Genomic DNA, 12667 nt, shown 5'->3' on the forward strand with positions numbered 1-12667 from the left:
CCCTGCCCCGCAAATGGACATTTTACTGCTTCCTGACTTTGCAAGACTGCTAAGTCGGTTAATTATTAATATTTGTGAATGGCATTGCAATCCTTGAATGAATAGCCATTATATACATATAATAAGTATTTATTGCCCTACATTTGCATTATAGCACTAACTGAGATTGCATCTTAGATTATGTACAAAAAAAACCAGATTCTAATTTGTCAGCCTGTTGCACAACTAGGGTCATTCTACATTTTACCAATGATTTCTTGCAGACATAAACCTTGGCCTACTTGCAATCTTTAGTGTTCAGTTTGCCTCCTATTGCCATTGTGCACCACAGGTTTGTCTAGGTACCATGGATAAAATCTTTTCTCAGCTGTATTTGTGCAAATCAGGAGTAACTTCACTGACTTCAGTTAAAACAATAATGTTAGTCCTGTTTCACACCAGTATAAATGCAGCTTGTCACCCCAAGTGCATATGAGCAATAACCCCAATAGAGAAAAAAAAGTATTTTCAAGATTTTTACATGATTGCAGTGATTAGTCTCTTGTGAGAATATGGTAAACTCTTGCAGGCCTATTTTATGTATTAATATACATTTAACATGTATAGTGAGAATCCCTGATCACTTTGCAAACGTTAATTAAGTCTCAAATCATCTCTATGAGTTATTTAAAATTCACTGCACAAGTGAATAAACAGAGGTAAAAATGTATTTTCCCAAGATCACACAATAAGTGAGCAGCAAAGTCAAGAATCAAATCAAAACAAAACAAAACAAAAAACAAAAGCACAGGAATTTTGACTCCCAGTTCCTTGCTCTAACTGATAGACCATAATTCCTGCATTTTATTATAGTGTCTGTCACCAAATACCTGGCCCTGTGCTACATTTAAAACAATAGTTAAAACTATTATTTAAATTATATTTCATCTTCTAAATATTTAGCTATTAAAGCCCCAAGGTTAAAATAGAGATGTATATGTGGTCATCAGGGGCGGCTCTAGACATTTCGCCGCCCCAAGCATGGTGGCATGCCGCGGGGGGTGCTCTGCCGGTCGCCGGTCCCCTGGCTCCGGTGGACCTCCCGCAGGCATGCCTGCGGGAGGTTCACCAGAGCTGGGAGACCAGCCTGGAGCCATCCCTGGTGGTCATGTATCTAAGGTTGCGGAGAGGAACACAAACATACTCACAGAGAAGGTATTTTTGTTCCTTTCTCTCAAACAATACTATAATCCACCAACTCTTTCTTGTAAACAATATAATGAAGAAAAATGGGGAGCTGCTAACCATACACATGGATTTGAATACCATCCAAAGAAATCATTCAAAATTCAGGAGAAAGGAGTTATTCACCCTCTTCACTTCCCCATTGTATTCCAGACTAGAGCTGAGCAATGAGTTTGCAATTCTAAGGAAAGGTAGAAGGGAGTACAGCAAAATAGAGACAATGGATTTCAGGAAGGCAGATTTTGGTAAGCTCAGAGAGTTGATAGGTAAGGTCCCATGGGAATCAAGACTGAGGGGAAAAACAACTGAGGAGAGCTGGCAGTTTTTCAAAGGCACACTATTAAGGGCCCAAAAGCAAGCTATTCCGATGGGTAGGAAAGATAGAAAATGTGGCAAAAGACCACCTTGGCTTAACCATGAGATCTTGCATGACCTACAAAATAAAAAGGAGTCATATAAAAAATGGAAACTAGGTCAGATTACAAAGGATGAATATAGGCAAATAACACAGGAATGCAGGGGAAAGATTAGAAAGGCAAAGGCACAAAATGAGCTCAAACTAGCTATGGGAATAAAGGGAAACAAGAAGACTTTTTATCAATACATTAGAAGCAAGAGGAAGACCAAGGACAGGGTAGGCCCACTGCTCAGTGAGGAGGGAGAAACAGTAACAGGAAACTTGGAAATGGCAGAGATGCTTAATGACTTCTTTGTTTCGGTCTTCACTGAGAAGTCTGAAGGAATGTCTAACATAGTGAATGCTTATGGGAAGGGGGTAGGTTTAGAAGATAAAATAAAAAAAGAGCAAGTTAAAAATCACTTAGAAAAGTTAGATGCCTGCAAGTCACCAGGGCCTGATGAAATGCATCCTAGAATACTCAAGGAGTTAATAGAGGAGGTATCTGAGCCTCTAGCTATTATCTTTGGAAAGTCATGGGAGACGGGAGAGATTCCAGAAGACTGGAAAAGGGCAAATATAGTGCCCATCTATAAAAAGGGAAATAAAAACAACCCAGGAAACTACAGACCAGTTAGTTTAACTTCTGTGCCAGGGAAGATAATGGAGCAAGTAATTAAAGAAATCATCTGCAAACACTTGGAAGGTGGTAAGGTGATAGGGAATAGCCAGCATGGATTTGTAAAGAACAAATCATGTCAAACCAATCTGATCGCTTTCTTTGATAGGATAACGAGTCTTGTGGATAAGGGAGAAGCGGTGGATGTGGTATACCTAGACTTTAGTAAGGCATTTGATACGGTCTCGCATGATATCCTTATCGATAAACTAGGCAAATACAATTTAGATGGGGCTACTATAAGGTGGGTGCATAACTGGCTGGATAACCGTACTCAGAGAGTAGTTATTAATGGCTCCCAATCCTGCTGGAAAGGTATAACAAGTGGGGTTCCGCAGGGGTCTGTTTTGGGACCGGCTCTGTTCAATATCTTCATCAACGACTTAGATGTTGGCATAGAAAGTACGCTTATTAAGTTTGCGGACGATACCAAACTGGGAGGGATTGCAACTGCTTTGGAGGACAGGGTCAAAATTCAAAATGATCTGGACAAATTGGAGAAATGGTCTGAGGTAAACCGGATGAAGTTCAATAAAGACAAATGCAAAGTGCTCCACTTAGGAAGGAACAATCAGTTTCACACATACAGAATGGGAAGAGACTGTCTAGGAAGGAGTATGGCAGAAAGAGATCTAGGGGTCATAGTGGACCACAAGCTAAATATGAGTCAACAGTGTGATACTGTTGCAAAAAAAGCAAACGTGATTCTGGGATGCATTAACAGGTGTGTTGTAAACAAGACACGAGAAGTCATTCTTCCGCTCTACTCTGCGCTGGTTAGGCCTCAACTGGAGTATTGTGTCCAGTTCTGGGCACCACATTTCAAGAAAGATGTGGAGAAATTGGAGAGGGTCCAGAGAAGAGCAACAAGAATGATTAAAGGTCTTGAGAACATGACCTATGAAGGAAGGCTGAAAGAATTGGGTTTGTTTAGTTTGGAAAAGAGAAGACTGAGAGGGGACATGATAGCAGTTTTCAGGTATCTAAAAGGGTGTCATCAGGAGGAGGGAGAAAACTTGTTCACCTTAGCCTCTAATGATAGAACAAGAAGCAATGGGCTTAAACTGCAGCAAGGGAGATTTAGGTTGGACATTAGGAAAAAGTTCCTAACTGTCAGGGTAGTTAAACACTGGAATAAATTGCCTAGGGAGGTTGTGGAATCTCCATCTCTGGAGATATTTAAGAGTAGGTTAGATAAATGTCTATCAGGGATGGTCTAGACAGTATTTGGTCCTGCCATGAGGGCAGGGGACTGGACTTGATGACCTCTCGAGGTCCCTTCCAGTCCTAGAGTCTATGAATCTATGAATGTTTTTCAGGTGAATAATTTATTTGATGAAAAATGCAGTTTCAATCAAATCAAAACTATTCGGGAATTTGCCATGAATAATTTTAGCCAGACAAGGAGGTGGTGCTTTATCCTCCTCCCTAGCCAATTTGGATTAGAAAACCCAGGTTCAAATTCCCCGCTCAGAAACAGACAGCAAATGAACTTTCCAGATTCATTGAAAGTTTTGAAAAATTTCAGATGCAGTTTGACCCCAACCAATTCCCTGGCCCACCCTGATTTTTTGGAACTGCCACCAAACTGAAAAATCAGTTATTCCAGAACCAGTTCAGTTGTCAACCTGAGCTCCTGCCTTGACCATCAGAATTTGCTTCTGATAGCTAAGTGCATCTCTGTTGTTTGAAATGCGTTTTTGAGGAATGTTTCACTGGTGATCTGTAAAGGAAAATACATTAGGGTTGCCTCCTATTTTTGCTTTTAAGAAGTATAAAGAAGGTCTAAAGGCTTTTGGAAAAATATTGTGTTCTGCTTGTTTATTTACCATAGGAATATCATGAATTTCAGTCTTTCCTGCTTTTGCTGGAAGTCTACTTGGAGCACCAGGAATAAGAGCAGGAGTTTTCTCAGCACTTAATATAAATAGAACAGAATTTTTAACAAAGATCTTTCCTCCTCAAGCATTTGATTTAAATAAGTATTAACAGCAATGAAAAGCAAAAAATCCCTTCCATTCTCAATTACTCAGATTTCACTTTCTTTTAATTTGTGATAGCATCATCATGCTACTAGTTTAGCAGTTATCCACAGTCTTCCAAGTAATAAGTGGTATACAAAACCTGAATTTCAAGTTTAAAAAGCAAGCAGTACAAAATCTTTTGTGAAGGTGAGTTGGGAAACCTTTTTGGTCTTTTATTACCACAAAAAAGAGCACAAACTCGTTTATTTTCCTTTGTAGATTATCTTTCAAGCAGAAAGGTAGATGACCACAAAGTTGTAAGGAAGTTTCTCAATTAAAAAAATGCAATCAATGTTCCCTAATACCCAACATGCTAGTATTTCCCAAGCAGGAAATTGATACATGCTAAGTGTTCTTTCTGCGATAGCTAAGGATGTCATAAAGCCTCACAGGTGAATGAACTGAAGTTCTAACAAGATCAAATGGCTCCATGATCTGCAACAGGTAGTCTTTTGCTCTTCTTACTAAAGGTTTGTTTTCAGAGAATAAAACTGTAGACAAATCTTGTGGCACAAGGATGTGTTTTAAATGAATTTATGAATGTTTGTAAAGTGCTTGGAGAACCTTAGAAGAAAGGCAGTATAGTAGTGTTCATTATTATTTTCAGTGTCTATGTACAGTGATGATGCACAATAAATAACTAAGAAGTATTGATAGAAGTACATATATAAAACCTAGTTACTGAATGCGTGCAGTCACTATGTTTTCTTCAGGTATTGATACATTTGACTGCACGCATTCAGTAACTCTCTTCTAAGGCTCAGTGATGCATTCAAATTATTCTCTCTGAAGTTTTAAGTGGAGAGACAGCCGTGTCACTTGTTTTAAAGCGCTAACTTCTCATCTCCTGATTTGCGTAGGAGACTTAAATGTGCTTAAATGAAAAACCTTTTTTCTCTTGAAATAACTTAGAAAAGGTTGAAAAAGATGTTATGCCTGTTTTTTAATTATTTTGTTACTCCCCATATGACAGAGACTGAATTTAAAAAAAAAAAAATTTTAATTTGAGCCGGTCAATGAGGTTTCTGTAAGAGTTCTAAGGCTGGGATCCATAAAAGGAACGTAGGTATTGCAATGCTGACCATTGTGACACCTAGAAAATCACAGGAGCAGCTGTGATACACGCATCTGAGTTATGTACCAAGACTCTCTATACAGTGAATGGGGGGCCTTAGAATGTAATCCACAAAAGTCAGCATGTTACTTGTGGAGCTGACTAAAATAGCCAATGGGAGATGCTGACAACAGGGGTGTGTCCTAAACCCCACCCCTGTCATGGAGATAGGCGCCTATCTACTTAGCAATCCATGAACTGGAACCCCTCTCCTGGAGTCATACAGCTTAGGCACCTAAGTAGTTTCTTATAGGAATGTGTTAGGCATCTGCCTTACTCCACAAATAAAGCTGGAGAAGGAAGTAGTGGTGCCCTAACACCTTATAACTGCTAGTGCAGTAGTTAGAGCACTCAACTGGAATATGGAGGTTCAATCCCCCTTTTGCCTTAGGTGGGAGAGAGGATTTGAATAGAGGTCTCTCACCTCTCAGGTGAGTGCTGTGTGAAGCAAAGAGACTCTTTTCCCCAAGAATCAGGCAGGCACAGACAGTACTGAAGGGGGTTTATTTATGGTACCGGGAAGACTGACAAACAGATTCAAAGGTGTGGGGTTGCAGTGACCAATTATGTACCTTTCTTTTATCACTTCATTTGCATTTATCTTGTTCTTACAGAAACAAACATTGTTTCAGAGACAGAGAACACACTTAACATGACAGTTACAGGAACAGAAGATATGCAGCGAACTGTTTTGATTACATCAATTATTCATGACCACCTTAAGACAAAAGGATGGGGTGGGGGTGAGTGTTTACAGATATCCAGAGGGCTGTGAAGAGAGGGTTTGTTCTGTTCTAAGAGCTGAGTTACTGGGCGGACATTTGACCATATAAGTTTATCAAGTGTTTACAGTTGTCAGTGTCCTTGAGCTTCCAGTGCTCCTACTTGTTAGTTATGTGGGTTTTTGTTTCAGCTGCTAACTGAATTTTAACTCTGGTCTAACAGTTGTCTCTCCTGCTGAAGCTGATCCACTGTGGATAAATAACGAATGAGTGATTGGAGCAGGGGGTCTGGACCCTGTCTCTCCCATTAGGGACAGAGAGAGTACGGCAGGGAAACTGCTCTGTATCCTCATGGTTAGGACACCCACCTAAGAGGTGGGACACCCAGAGTCCAGTCTCCCTCCTCCAGCTGCTCTTTATTTTTAGAAAGAGGAACAGCTTCAATAGGAGAGACGGAGAGAGCCCCACATCAGAATAACCTCTAGCTCAGTGATCAACACACTAGTATAAGAATCTGTTCAAATCATTTCTCCCCCTCAGACATGGGGGGAATTGAACCTGGGTCTCCTCCATCCCAAGTGAGTGCTCTAACCACTTGTCTAAAAGTTGCATACTGGGTACTACTTGTTGCTGTAGCTGCAGGCACCCAACTACCTTGTGGCTCAGGGTGTAAGTAACAAAGACTCATTAGCTGGTATCTAAATAGTGCCTGGAGAGAGGTCTATTTCCATTCCCATGATAATTGATACCATCTCTAGTTTCCACTATCCTAACTCATTGGGACATCTAGCAATGTCTAAAAATTTGGGGGCTGATTCTGTACTCTTTACACCTGGATGAGTCATTTACACCTTTCCTAAGTAGATGTAAATGCAAACATTCTCATGCATTTCCACACCCACTGTTCGAGGTTTAAATGACTCCTTGGGGTATGAAACAATGGAGAGACTGGCTCATAAAGTTTGTGGCTAACGTATTATCCAAAGCACTATTCACATACTTAGCCCAAAACTAACTTTTTTATGATCTATATAAAGTGTGTTTCATCACTGTTCTCCCTAAAAGGGTTTGTGAGCAGAAGAGGTCAGAGTACCCTTTTCCTCCTCTTCTGATTAGTAGGATCTTGTGAAACTCTTAGCAGAGCTGACATTTAATGAATTCAGTATTTTAACAACTCACTGGCAGAAGTGCTGGAACAATTTGTATAGTGGGGGTGCTGACAGCCTTTGAACCAAACTGTAAACCCTGTATATAATGGAAACCACTTCAAAACAAGGGGTGCGCCAGCACCCCTAGTTCAGCACCTATGCTCACTGATATTTGTTTTTGTCTTTCACATTTCAAACTCTCTGAGATCCAACTTGCTGTTGCCATCTGCTGGCCTATAAATAGCAAAACAATTGTCCCGTAGCTCTTCAGTATTGTTCTAAACTTCCTTTTGCTATTTTTATGGGTTTGAAAACTGTTGAAAATTTAAATTTACTTTTAACATTTTTTAAAATGTTAAAACCTAAGGTAAAAACTAAGAAACATAAACCTGCAGGACACACTGAAAACACAAAAGAAAACAAAGCTAAATAGAAATAGTTCCACTGGAGGCAGGATATGCCCGTGCAATATGTATACTTTATTTACAATAGCACTTCAGGGTATCAATCAAAAATTAGTGTCCTACCTGCTGGGCACTTATTAAAACGATAGCTTCTGCCCCAAAGGTCTGATATATTGATCTTTTGTTGGGGGTAGGGGAGGATTGTGCCCCTTTCTAAGAAACTTGAGCCAGTTTATGGGGTAGGATGGAAACCTTGTGAAATCCATACAAATAAGCTGAAATGTTGAGATTTCAGAGGCATTTGGCATTGAGTTTTGTGTTCTAATCTCAAATGAAACAGGTAATTTATGCTGAGTAGTGCTAGCAGGTGGATCTTAGCCTCATATAAGAAGAGATGTCTTTTTTTTCTAAGGCAAAAAGAAATAATGGCTGGAGTAGATGAGGTCCTGGAGAGTAAAGCCAAGGAATAACCGAGCTGGTGAAGTAAATTTAGATTATTGTTAAACAAGAACAAAAACAGACAAAGGCAAACCCCAGAAAGCAGGATGTTGTAAGTTTGGACAACATCTGGTGTGCGTAAACTGTATTTAGACCAGGGTGAGAAATCCATCTACTTACACACTAGTAACAAGTGCTGAACTTTCTTCAATTTCTTTTCATAATGCAGCGTTTTCTGGTCTAGAGATTCTCAAACTGTCATGAACAAGTCTCAGTGAGGTTCTGACCACTCAACCTTTATTCCCCTTTTAAAATAATAGAGCAAAACACAAAATGTCCAATAAGTTTTTGGAACATATTAGGCACAAATTTTTTATTCAAAAGGAGGAAGTAGTAACCAGAAGTCATTTTAGACTTGATTCTAACAGGGAGAAATTCTTTGCAAATCTGAAGGTTGAAAGCAATTTGGGTGAAAGGGATCATGAAACAATATATTTTGTGATTCAAAGGAAATGAAGGAGTGAGAGTAGCAGAATAAAGAAAATTGACTTCAAAGAAGCAAACTTTTACAAACTCTGAGAATTGTTAGGTAAGGTCCCCTTGGAAGAAAATCTAAAGATAAATAGAGTTCAAGAGAGATGGTAGTTTTTCAGAGACAATGTTAAAGATGCAACAGCACACTATCCTGATGCTAAAGAAAGATAGGAAGAATAATAAGAGGACAATTTGACTCTACCTGTAGCTCTTTAATGATCTGAAAATCAAAAAGGCATCCTGCAAAAAATGTAAAAATGAACAAATTTCTAAGGATGAATAACAAAAGAACAGCACAAGCATGTAGGTACAAAATCAGAAAGGCTACAGCTCAGAATGAGTTACACCAAGCAAGGGTCATGAAAGGCAAGAAGAAGAGGTTCTATAAACACATGAAGAGCAAAAGACGGATGAGGGAAAGTATAGGTCCACTACTTAGAAGGGAAGGAGAGCTAATAATGGACAACATCAAGAAGGCTAAGGTGTTAATGCCTATTTTGTTCCAGCCTTTACTAAAAAGGTTAATTGTGACCAGATGCTTACCACAATGAATATTAACAATAAGGGGGAAGGAACATTAACTGGAATAAGAAAAGATTTGGTTAAAGAACATTTAGATAAATTAGATGTATTCCAGTCAGCAGGGCATAACAAAATTCATTTTAGGTTACTTAAGGAGCTAGCTGAGACAATCTTGAACCATTAGCAATTATCTTTGAGAAGTCATGGAGGAAAGGTGAAGTCTCACAGGACTGAAGAAGGGCATACATAGTACCTATCTTTAAAAAGAGGAGCAAAGAGGTCCCAAGAAAATATAGACCAGTCAGCCTAACTTTGATACCTGGAAAGATACTAGTATAAATGATTAAACATTCAATTTGTAAGCACCTCGAGGATAACAGGCTTATAAGCAAGAGTCAGCATGGATTTGTCATTAACAAATCATGCCAGACTGACCTAATTTCCTTCTTTGACAGGGTTACTGGATAGTGGATGGGGGAAGCAGTAGATGTGATGTATCTTGATTTTAGTAAGGCTTTTGATATAGTCCCACATGACATTCTCAGAAGCAAACTAAGGAAATGTGATAAAAATACTATAAGGTGGGAGCAAAACTTTTTGAAAAATTTTTACAGCAAACCATTGATAACTACTCTTTGATTAAACTGGGGGAATGTATCTGGTGGGGTCCTGCAAGGGTCAGTCCTGGATTTGATTCTAGTCAATATTTTTTACTTGGATATTAATGACTTGGGTAATAGAGTGGAGAATACGCTTATGTGGATAACACCAAGATGGGAGGAGATGCTACCACTCTGGAAGACAGGATTAGAATTCAAAATTACCCTGATAAATTGGCAAATTGGACTGAAATCAACAAAAGGAAATTTAAAAAAGACAAGTTGTTAGGGGAAAAAATCAGTTGTGAAAAGGGTTAGTATCAATCTGGGGTGTATTAACAGGAGTATCACATGTAAATCATGGGAGGTAACTGTCTCCCTCTACTCAGCATAGTTGAGACCCCAGATGCAGTACTGTGGTCAGGTCTGAGTGCCACGCTTTAAGAAAGATGTGGAAAAATTGGAGAAAGTCCAAAGGAGAGCAACAAAAATTATAAAAGCTTTAGAAAATATGACCTCTGAGGAAAGATTAAAAAAACACCTGGGCATGTTGTCTTGAGAAAAGAAAACTGAAAGGGGATCTGATAACAGTCTTCAGATGTATTAAAAGCTGTCATAAAGAGGACGATGATCAATTGTTCTCTATGTCCACTGAAGGTAAGGTAAGAAGTATGATGCAGCAAGAGAGATTTAGGTTAGATATTAGGAAAAACTGTCTAACTATATGAGTAACTAAACTTTGAAATGGGCTTCCAATGGAAGTTGTGGAATCCCCATCACTGGAGGCTTTTAAGAAAGGTTGGACAAACATCTGTCAGGGATGATCTAGGTTTACTTGGTCCTGTCTCAGTGCAGCAGGGCTGGACTTGATGACTTCTCAAGGTCCATTCCAGCCATATATTTCTATGGTTCTATGAATGCTCTCTGAACTCCATATTAGGTGCCACTGCAAATAGCAAAAGTTTGCCAAGTCTCAAAACTGGGGAAACATTGATTGTGCCCAGTACTTTGGATATCATAAATGGTATGTTGGGATCTGATACTGCCAGTCACAATTGTCCTCATCAATAACACAGTCAAGTGATGGGTTCATAATATAACTTCAGATGTTCAGGGATAGCTGTTGAGAGGTATTGGCTCTTCTGTATTCTTCTAAATGCAACTGGATGAAATTTACAGGCAGAGGTGAAAGTAACTGAAAGGACTTACCGGTACTGGAGTCCTGCGTGGAGAGTGACCTCAACTGGAAGAGGTGGGGGCCTTTCAAGATTTAAAGGCTTTGGGGCTTCGGCTGTGGCTGGGAGCCCCAGGGCCTTTAAATCACCCCAGAGCTCCCAGCTGCAGAGGAGGCTGGGAGCCCCGGGGCTCGGAGCAAAATAAAGGCCCCCAGGCTCCGGCCGCCTCAGAGCTCCGCCCGAGCCCCGCTGCTGGAGGTCCAGCAGTGATTTACAGGGCCCAGGGCTCCCCGCAGTGGCCGGAGCACTGGGCCCTTTACATTCCTGCCCTAGCCCGGCTGCTGGGCTCCAGTAGTGATTTAAAGGGCTGGAGGCTCCAGCCGCTGTGGGGAGCCCCGGGCCCTTTAAAGCGCGCCCGAGCCCCACTGCCAGAGCTCCAGCGGCGGCACTTTAAAGGGCCTGGGGCTTCTCGCAGAGGCTGGAGCTCCAGGCCCTTTAAATCCCCGCCCGAGCCCAGCTGCTGGGCTCCGGTGGTGATTTAAAGGACCAGAGGCTCCGGCCACTGTGGGGAGCCCCGGGCCCTTTAAAGCACCGCCTGAGCCCTGCTGCCGGAGCCCCGGGGGTGATTTAAAGGGCCCAAGGCTCCCCGCAGCAGCTGGAGCCCTGGGTCCTTTAAATCACCACAGGGGAAGTCGGTCCAGTCTGGCACGGCATACCAGCTCTTGCTGGTACACCGTACCGGACAGGACCGGCTTATTTTCACCTCTGCTTACAGGTGTCTTTTTCTGCCAAACTTTTAGCATTTGTCCAATATGCATGGAAATGATATATATATACACATGAGGAATTCCTGTGTTGCTGTCCGTTGACAGGATGTACTATGATGGGCAAAAATTGATGCTTTCCAGATAAATTGGATTGGTGTCATTGTATTGGCATTTGCACTAATGATGCCTCCACAATGACAGGAAAACCTTTTGACAAGAATCCAGTCTATTTTAACCCAAGCCATTTGGACACACTGTTGAATTCACCAGGAAGTAGAGCTGGTCATTTTTTTAAAAAATTGCATTTTTTCTCAAAAAAAATATTTTAACAATCAAATATAAATTTTTTTCTCTGTTTGACCAACTCTATTGGGAAGTTTTAGTGGGAAAGCAGTTGCCAGTAGAACTGAAAGAGGTAATTAACAAGGCTGTAAAACCTGTGGACTTTATTAAAGGTAAGCTCACCAATACATGCCACTTAACTATTTTATATGAAGAATCACCACCTAACATGGACAACTCCTCTTCCACGCTGATGTTTGTTGACTTTCACATGGCAAAGTTTAGAATCAAATTGCTGAATGTGGCTCTGCCCTTGCTAAAAAGACATGGAATCAGCATTGGCTTGCTTTGAATGCATCTCTCAGACACAGAATGTAATATGGATACTTAATCTGGGGGGTTGCCAACAGGAGCCACTAGGTTCTGAGCACCCTGTCTTTCCAACATTCTGTAGGTTGGCTGCAAGGAGGAGAGGTTCCAGTATGGAAAAAGTGGTCCTGGTATGGAAAAGACTAAGAACCACTGATCTAGTGATTAGAGCATAAGACTGAGAAGACCTGAGTTTTACCACAGGATTCCTATCTCACCTTAGGCAAGTTTCTTAACCTCTGTATGCCTGCATTTATCTTCCTGTAAAA

The sequence above is a fragment of the Chelonoidis abingdonii genome, chromosome 3, assembly GCF_003597395.2.
Source record: "Chelonoidis abingdonii isolate Lonesome George chromosome 3, CheloAbing_2.0, whole genome shotgun sequence".
Lineage (NCBI taxonomy): Eukaryota > Metazoa > Chordata > Testudines > Testudinidae > Chelonoidis > Chelonoidis abingdonii.